At 47.9% G+C, this 9,546-nt stretch overlaps 1 pseudogene; it reads left to right on the top strand.

The window, feature by feature from the left end:
• The first annotated feature begins 8,836 nt into the window (after nucleotides 1-8,836).
• LOC129397600 (small ribosomal subunit protein uS19-like) lies at nucleotides 8,837-9,306 on the top strand (annotated as a pseudogene).
• The last annotated feature ends 240 nt before the right edge of the window (nucleotides 9,307-9,546 follow it).

Raw genomic sequence — 9,546 nt, 5'->3', positions numbered from 1 at the left:
CCAGTACTGGCCATTCTCCACCAGTGATCTGTATAACTGGAAAACTCAGAGTGCTCGGTTTTCAGACAACCCCAAAGATTTACTGGCTTTACTAGATAGTGTCATGTTCACCCACCAGCCCACTTAGGATGATTGTCAGCAGCTCCTCCAAATTTTGTTCACCACGGAAGAGTGAGAGAGAATACAGATAGAAGCTAGAAAGCTAGTCCCGGGGGACAACGGTCAACCGACTGCCAACCCCGACCTCATAAACGCAACCTTTCCTCTGACCAGGCCGGCATATGACTACAACATGGCAGAAGGTAAGGGACGGCTACACCTTTATCGCCAGACTCTAATGGCAGGTCTCCGGGCAGCTGCTCGCAAGCCCACTAATTTGGCTAAAGTATATTCTATTCTGCAAGGAAAGACAGAGAGCCCAGCTACCTACTTAGAAAGATTAATGGAAGCTTTTAGACAGTACACCCCCATAGATCCAGAGGCTCCAGGAAGTCAGGCAGCTATTGTAATGTCTTTCGTAAATCAGGCAGCCCCAGATATTAAGAGAAAACTCCAGAAATTAGAAGACTTGGAAAGAAAGCGGATTCAAGACCTCCTTCAGATAGCCCAGTGGGTTTACAATAACAGAGATACTCCAGAGGAAAAGCAATTTAAGGCCACTAAAAAAAAATGACCAAAGTCCTGGCAGCAGTGGTACAGAAAGAGCATCTACAGCCAGAAGTAACATATCTAAGGTACCTGCTTAAAGGAGGGCAGCGCTGGCTAACAGACGCCCGGAAACAAACTGTTCTGCAGATCCTCAGGCCACAATCCACCCGACAAGTGAGAGAATTCCTAGGGTCGGCGGGATTTTGCAGACTATAGATACCTAGGTTCGCAGAACTGGCTAAACCCTTGTATCAGGCAACACAGGGGCAACAGCCATTTAATTGGACAGACGAAGCCAAGTTCGCCTTCCAACAGATTAAAACCACCCTACTCTCCGCGCCTGCACTAGGACTACCCGATGTTACCAAGCCCTTCCACTTATATGTGGATGGGAATAAAGGTGTCGCCAAGGCGGTAATAACTCAGAACTTAGGCCCCTGGCGGAGGCCAGTTGCCTACCTGTCAAAGAAGTTAGACCCAGTAGCTGCCAGGTGGCCCCCTTGTCTCCGAATGATTGCGGCCACGGCTCTGATAGTGCAAGATGCTGATAAACTTGTCATAAGGCAAGAATTGCGGGTCGTTACTCCACATGCCATCGAAGGTGTACTCAAACAGCCACCTAATCGATGGATGAGTAACGCCCGGCTCACCCACTACCAAGGACTACTACTAAATCCTCTCAGGATAATTTTCCTGCCCCCAACGACCTTAAACCCTGCCTCGCTGCTGCCCAACCCGGACCTGGACGCCCCACTCCATGACTGCACCAAGATACTAGCTCAGGTGCACGGAGTTCGAGAAGACCTGCAGGACTGCCACTTCCTGACGCCGACCTCATCTAGTTCACTGATAGGAGCAGCTTCATGCATCAAGGCCAGAGGTACGCTGGAGCGGCAGTAACTTCAGAGACTGAGGTAATCTGGGCGGAACCCCTGCCCCCGAGGACATCGGCCCAGAAGGCCGAACTGATAGCGCTCACCCAAGCTCTTAACTTAGGGGCGGGGAAAAAGCTGACAGTATATACAGACAGCCGATATGCTTTTGCAACAGCGCATATACATAGGGCCATTTACAAGGAATGAAAGTTACTGACGGCTGAAGGAAAGGAAATAAAAAACAAGCAAGAGATCCTAGCCCTGCTAACAGCCCTATGGAGGCCAGAAAAATTAGCCATTGTACATTGCCCAAGGCATCAGAAACTAACTACTCCAACTGCTCAAGGCAACTTTCTGGCAGACCAAACTGCAAGGAATGTGGCGAAGGCTCCCAGCCAACTCCTTGCACTCCAGCTCCCTGACCCGGACCCCCAGGACTTGCCATATTTCCCTGAATATTCAGAACAAGATCTCCAGTAGATTGACAAACTTCCCCTAAAACAAATCCAGAATAGGTGGTGGACTGATACTAATGACCAAACCATCCTACCAGAAAAATTAGGACAACAGGTGTTAGAACACATCCACCGAACCACCCACCTGGGGGCCCGGTGGATGATAGACCTGATCAGACGCTCCAAGCTCAAAATCAGACATATAGCTGAGACGGCCAGCAGTATCGTGACAAGTTGCAAAGTCTGCCAGCTTAACAACGCATACCCCCAATCTCAAGCTGCAGCAGGAACAAGGCTCAGAGGAACCAGGCCCGGTATCTACTAAGAAGTAGATTTTACTGAAATAAAGCCAGGAAAGTACAAGTACCAGTACTTACTTGTCTTTGTAGATACTTTTTCAAGGTGGACTGAAGCATTCCCAACCAAAAGAGAAACTGCTCAGGTCGTAGCAAAGAAAATTCTAGAAGATATCCTTCCCAGGTATGGCTTCCCCATCCAGATAAGGTCAGATAATAGGCCCGCTTTCGTCGCTAAGGTAAGTCAGGACTTGGCTTCCATCCTTAAGGCAAATTGGAAACTACATTGCGCTTACAGGCCCCAGAGTTCAGGACAGGTAGAAAGGATGAATCGGACCTTAAAAGAGACCTTAACTAAATTGACTATAAAGACTGGCGCTAATTAAGTAGTCCTTCTCCCCTATGCTCTGTTCCAGGCCCGTAATACCCCTTACAAACTAGGCCTCACCCCTTACGAAATCATGTATGGCAGACCTCCACCCCTGGTTCCTAGCTTAAAAGATGACCTGCTTAAGTCTGAAACAGAAAATGTCTCTGAATTCTTATTTTCCTTACAAGCCTTACAGAAAATTCACCAGGAAATCTGGCCCAAGCTGAGAGAGCTATATAAGACCAGTCCCCCACCGACACCCCATCCGTACCAGCCAGGAGACTAGGTCCTGGTTAAGCGACACCGACAAGAGACCCTAGAGCCCAGGTGGAAAGGACCACTCCAAGTACTCCTGACCACACCCACCACCCTGAAGGTAGAAGGCATTGCGTCGTGGATCCACTACACCCACGTCAAGCCAGTGGACCCAACCTCCGACCTTCTGAGGCCAATCACGGCGGCGGTGGCTGAAGCACCGGACACGTGGACTGTGGACAGAGCTAAGAACAACCCCTTAAAACTCACCCTGCGCCGGCAGCATAACTCACTGTAAACATGCAGTTAGGTAGTCTAACTCTAACATTAGTCGCCCTAGTGGCCGCTAAGGAAAACATAAAGCCAGCTCCTAATCCCTTTGTCTGGAGAGTCTGGCTTTATGAAAACCAAACCCACCCTAGGCAACTTCATAAGCCCAGGAAATTAGTGGCCAGTGCAGATTGCCCCTCCTCAGGGTGCAATAGCCCAATTTTACTAAATTTTACCGATTTCCCAGTAGCCAAACCAGTGGCACCAATAATATGCTTCAAGTATGATCAGACTGAATACAATTGTAAGCACTATTGGTGGCACCAAAGTGCCGGCTGCCCTTATAACTATTGTAACATCCATAAATACCAATGGTGAGGTGGAGAAGAACAGATAGATCCCAGATGGCCCTTCCATCGCAGACGAGATAGAGACCTTTCATATACATGGATAGTTAAAGACCCCTAGAACTCCCGCTGGACCACGCCTCAACACGAGGCTGTATACTACTCCTCCGCCTCCACATGGCCTAGCAGTCACCTCTATCTGTGGCGGGGTCTAGTGCAGGTACGGCCCCTAGTCCATGGAAATATCCAGCGACAAGAAAACCGCCTGACACAAGATTTACATCCTTTTTCCTAGTTAAAATTATTGCAAGAAAGATTAGAACTCGCCAACCTTACAGGACTTCACAGCCTGTCTGGCTGCTTTCTGTGTGCCACTCTAAGGCGTCCACCGCTAACCGCTGTCCCCCTGCCATGAGGATCCTCCACCTCTGCCCAAGCTAACAACCACCGAAACCTCTCATATGCCCTATCCCTAACGTGCCACTATACCTAAACCCCAGTCAAGAAAAGTTTCCCTACTGTTTCTCAGGAACTAATTCCAGCCTCTGCAGCATCACTGCAACGCCCCCTAATATCGCCTTAAAGGCTCCGTCAGGCATATTCTTCTGGTGTAATAGAACATTATCTAAAAACCTATCAAGCCCCTCTGTTACCAACCTACTGTGTCTTCCTATCACATTAGTTCCCCGGTTAACTCTACTTACTGCCGGCAAGTTCCTAAGGTATACCGGTAACTGTTATTCACCCAGACCCTAGACCGAGACCTGCACGAGCCATATTTCTCCCCCTCATTGCAGGAATCTCCCTCACCGCATCCTTCATGGTGGCCGGACTGGCTGGGAGAGCCCTAGGTCACACCCTCATAGAAAGTAACAAGCTGTACCAACAATTTGCCGTTGCTATGGAGGAGTCAGCTAAGTCCCTTGCCTCCCTCCAGCGGCAGCTCACATCCCTAGCACAGGTAACCTTGCAGAACCAGAAGGCCTTAGACCTACTCACTGCTAAAAAAGAAGGTACGTGTATGTTTCTAAAAGAAGACTTGTTTCTACATAAATGAATCAAGGCTTGTAGAAGACCAGGTCCAACAGTTACGCAAGTTAAGCACAGAAGTAAGAACACGGCAGTTTGCTTCAGCTGCAGACCAATGGTAGAACTCATCTATGTTTTCTCTGTTAGCCCCCTTCCTTGGACCCCTGCTGAGTCTACTATTTCTGCTTACCATAGGACCTTGTGTTGTTAACAGAATTTTGCGGTTCGTTAGAGAAAAGTTTGACACTGTACAACTCATGGTCCTCAAAGCCCAATACCAACCTATAAACGCTGAAACAGAATCAGACTTATAAGACCCAAGATTGGCTCTAAAAATACCTGAAAAGAAAGGGGAGGAATGAAAAGAGCCGGGCACATTCCTCAGCCCCAGGCTCAAAACAAACAAGCCCAGTACAAACACATCCCATCCTCCCATCCCACCACATATCGCCATATATCTCTCAAACATCCTGAGCCCAGTACAAACACCACCAGGAAAGTCTCCGATAAGGGGACAGCCGTTCAAAGTTTTACTGAAAGAGCAGGAACCAAAAGAATTGCTTTGTTCCCCTGTAACTTTCAGGCTATAAAAAGCAAACACTTGCATTGTTCAGGGCCCTCTTGTATGCGGTGGAATGGAGGGACCAAGTTCGAACTTGTAGTAAAGATCCTTGCCGCTTGGCTTTGACTCTGGACTCTGGTGGTCTTCTTTAAGGAACAAACGGTCTAGGCATAACATCATGTGCGACCCCTGGCACCACGCCTGGCACATAGTAGTTGCTTCATAAATATATGCTGAGTAAGGAAAAGTGTTGCTTGGCCTCATTACCCAGGAAAGTCTCTTCCCCCAGTAGATCTCATCCCTTTTGTGAAAGCCGGTGCTCAGAATAGTTAATAGACTTATTGGAGGCACTGGGAGGGGAAAGAAAGGGACCGCTTGGCGGGATAAGCTTTCCCATCTCCTCTTCACCGGGCAAATAAGCCGACGCCAACACGTCAGCTGCCCTCATTAGCAGTGAAGTGGCCCTGGCTGCCCTCTTGGGGTTATTCTAATTGGCTCCAATCAGGGAAAGCCAGGTCTGGGCTTTATAAACAGTGACAGCAGCTCCACCGTTAGAAGAGCAGGTAGAAAGGTCACACTGGAAACACCATTTCCAAGCACAGAGTAATTACAACTCATTCTGGCTTTCACAGCTATGCTGAGGAATCTTTATTTGTCTAGCCCTGCTGATAGTGGCCTTCCGGCTTTCTGCTTCCATTTTCTTCCTTGTCATGAGTTAGCTGAACTTCGGGGTCCAACACACATTTTTCTTCATGGCCTTGGGTCCAGCAAGAAGAAAAAGTCTGGATTCCTAAGGGGCTGACTCTAGGGGTCTCCGGTGCTGAAGAATTAGAGTCTAAAATTCTAGGGTAAGGAGAGTAGGCTATGTTCTAGACAAGCAAGAGTCTTTGGAGGACCGTGGTTTAAATGTTCTGGTGACTGAGAAGCAAATACATTTCATACTCTAGCAGCCACTTAGCATGTCCACCTTGTCTGCTGCACTCTCGGCAAAACCTTCCCAGACCCCGGGGCAGTGAGCCACTCCTCTGGGCTCCCACAACATTGGGCCCATGTCTTTATTACACGACTCACTGCATTGTCTTTATTAGCTTAGCCATCTGTCTTCCAAGATGGACTGCCAGCTCCTCGAGGGCACTAACCAAGGCTCATTCATATTTATATTTTTGGTTTATTCCCTAGCACAGAGCCTAGCACTTGGTACATATTGACTGACTCCTCAAAGGAAGGGAATGGAAGACACTGGTAATAAGATGAACCAGGAGCTTCCAGATAGCTGAACACATGGAGGGTGGTGCATCCAGAGAGGACACAGAAGCTCCACACTCCTACCCCCAAACCATGCTCTATGTGTCTCTTCATCTGTATCCTTTATAATAAATCGGTAAACATAAGGTCTATAAGAAAGTAATAGGGTTAACTGAGGTCATAAGGGCAAGGCCTTATCCCACAGGACTGTTGTCCTCATGAGAAGAGGACGAGACACCAGGGAACCTCTCCACACAAGCATAGCCAAGAGGCCATATGAAGACGCAGCCAGAAGGCAGCCACCCACCATGAGGAAAGAGAGACCTCATCAGAAACCAACCCTGGTGGCGCACTGATATTGGATCTAACCTCCAGAAATGTGAGAAAATAATTTTTTTTTTTTTAAAGATGAACTGGCGTGGGCGTAGAGATTTACAGTAGAAATAATATGTCAAAGAGGTTAAGTTTGGTCTTGGGAGTAAACTGGTTCAAATTCCAGTTCCACCACTATTTTAATGAGGATTAGGTTTGGCTGTAAATGACAAACCCCAAAACAACAGCAGCTTAAGCAAGTTAGATGTTTACTTTTCTCTTTCATGTAAAATTTTGGAGGTGGCCACCTCAGGATTCCCAAGTTAGCGCCAGCATGTCCTCAGGGACCAAGGCTCCTGCTCCCTTGCGGCTCTGCTGTTGATGGCCTTGGTCACATCATGGCACTGGCTGGCACTCTCTGGCTCAAGCTGTCACGTCTGCATTTCAGCAGCAGAGAGAAGGCTGAGAGTTCCAGGAAGTTGCACATACCGCTTTTGCTTATATCCTATTGCCCACAATTTAGTCACACGGACACCTAGCTTCAACAGAGTCTGGAGAATGTAGTCATAACTCTAGAAGGCCACATGCTCAGCTAAAAATGAGGGTCTACTACTGTACAATAAGGAGAAATTAGATTTTAGAGGAAAATAGTTTCTGTAATACTAGCTGTGTGACTTTGGGGAAATGAATTAATCTCTCTGATTCTCAGTTTCCTCATTCAAGAGTTAGAAGAACGCAAGCAAACACCTTAGCAAAGTGCCTGGCACTGATGAAGGGTTGAGCTATTATTACTTTCCTTTGGTTGTGGCTAGGCTAGCAGGAGGCAGTATCCCTCACAGGGAGAGTGTACATGCAAGCCTGCCCGAATCTGAGTTTTTTTTCGTGCCACTTACCAGCTCTGTGACTTGGGGTTTGTTACTTGACCTTTCTGAATCTTAGTTTTTTCATTTATAGAATGGAGGCAGCAATAATCCTTTCTTTATAGGGTTCTTGTGAGGATTGAGATATTGTATGGAAAGCATTTCATAGGGTACTAAGCAAGAGAGACTCTAAAAGTGCTGGCTTCTTCTATTATTACTAGTCAAGACAAGCCCTGAGTGACCTTGAGATCGACCATGAAGAAGATGCTGGAGAAGGTTCCATAGGATTCTGCCTGGCCACCAGACTCCAAAATTCAGCTCGTTCTAAGGGGCGGGACTGATGCTGTAACCAGGAGGCAATAAATTAACTTGACCTCCAATGACTGTATAAGTACGCTTGCATTTTGAATTCTCTCCAAATACAGCTGATCTTAAACGCAACGGGAACATCCTCTGCCTTCCTGCACATTTTCACTCCCCCAAACTGTCAGCAATTCTCATCTACAGGGTGTCTTTCCCAAAGGGCTCAGGCAATAAGCACCAGGATGAGAAGTGCTAAAGCAAGAAGGAATTTCTGGCCCCAGCAGGACCTGGAGGGCTGTGCTCAGGCTGTGTATATGCTGGGACTGCCTGTCCCCTCAGGCAGAAGTTGCAGAGAAGCAGAAAATAAGCCAGGATCAGGTGAGTCAGACTTCAGCTTGATGAAACAAGCAAAACACACTATTTCTCTTTAGCTCGGGCTCCTGGGATTAGCGGTTAGGTCCCTAGAGTATACTGGGTGTTTATTCTCGGAGACCCGAGGCTCCAAGGAGTAGCAAGAGTCGGAGGCACAGGGCCTCCCCAGGTAGCTCATTGTTGGTTCTACTTCTTGCAGAAGCCAAATTGGGATCCTCTGCCATATACCCTTCATGTTCACAGGCTGCTTCTCAATTCAGCATCAGCTGAGCAACTGCCAGCGGTCCCCGAGAGACAGGAAAGACTGGGTGGGAAATGGACGACTGCGGCCCTGCTGATTCCCACGCTTCCAGGCTCCCAGGGCACCCTTCCCACTCAGCCCTACTGACTGCCATAGTGACTGCTCCATTAGTTACCATGGCCGCTCGGCAACCCACCTGTAAACGAAGCCACTGTTCGATCCCAGAAGACTCCCAATTAAATCACAAATCTGCTGTTTTTCTGCTGTCTGCGAAGAGGATGTATCACCTGAAGCGAAAAATTGGAAACAACCCGAATGACTAAGGAAAAGGGATTGGTTGCACAAACGATGGTTGCATCATTTCAAGTAATATTATGTGGCCATTAAAAAATATCAATCATTTTTCTGAGGATCTGGCAAGATGGCAGAGGTAGAGCAGAAAAAGAAGCGGACCTTCCGCAAGTTCACCTACTGCGGCGTGGACCTCGAGCAGCTGCTGGACATGTCCTACGAGCAGCTGATATAGCCGTACAGCGCGCGCCAGCGGTGGCGGCTGAACTGGGGCCTGCGGCGGAAGCAGCGCTCTCTGCTGAAGCGCCTGCGCAAGGCCAAGAAGGCGGTGCCGCCCATGGAGAAGCCGGAAGTGGTGAAGACTCACCTGCGGGACATGATCATCCTGCCCGAGATGGTGGGCAGCATGGTGGGCGTCTACAACGGCAAGACCTTCAACCAGGTGGAGGTCAAGCCGGAGATGATCAGCCACTACCTGGGCGAGTTCTCCATCACCTACAAGCCCGTGAAGCACAGCCGGCTTCAGGGCCACCCACTCCTCCTGCTTCGTCCCCCTCAAGCAGTGGCTCAGCTAATAAAGGCACACATGTCTCAAAATATATATATATATATATATATATATATATAAAATCATAAGGATATATATAATCATGAGGAGATATATATCTATATAAATCATGAAGATTATGTGGTGACTAGGAAATATGGTTATATTATGATGTTCAGTGAAAATATAAAATCTCATCTCTGCCATGAGTGCAGTGGTAAAAACTATATGTACATCTGGATAAATAAAAACACACCAAAAAAGAGAA

Source organism: Pan paniscus, chromosome 1 (assembly GCF_029289425.2).
Source record: "Pan paniscus chromosome 1, NHGRI_mPanPan1-v2.0_pri, whole genome shotgun sequence".
In the NCBI taxonomy this organism is placed as follows: Eukaryota; Metazoa; Chordata; class Mammalia; order Primates; family Hominidae; genus Pan; species Pan paniscus.
This window is presented reverse-complemented; position numbering and strand designations above follow the sequence as displayed.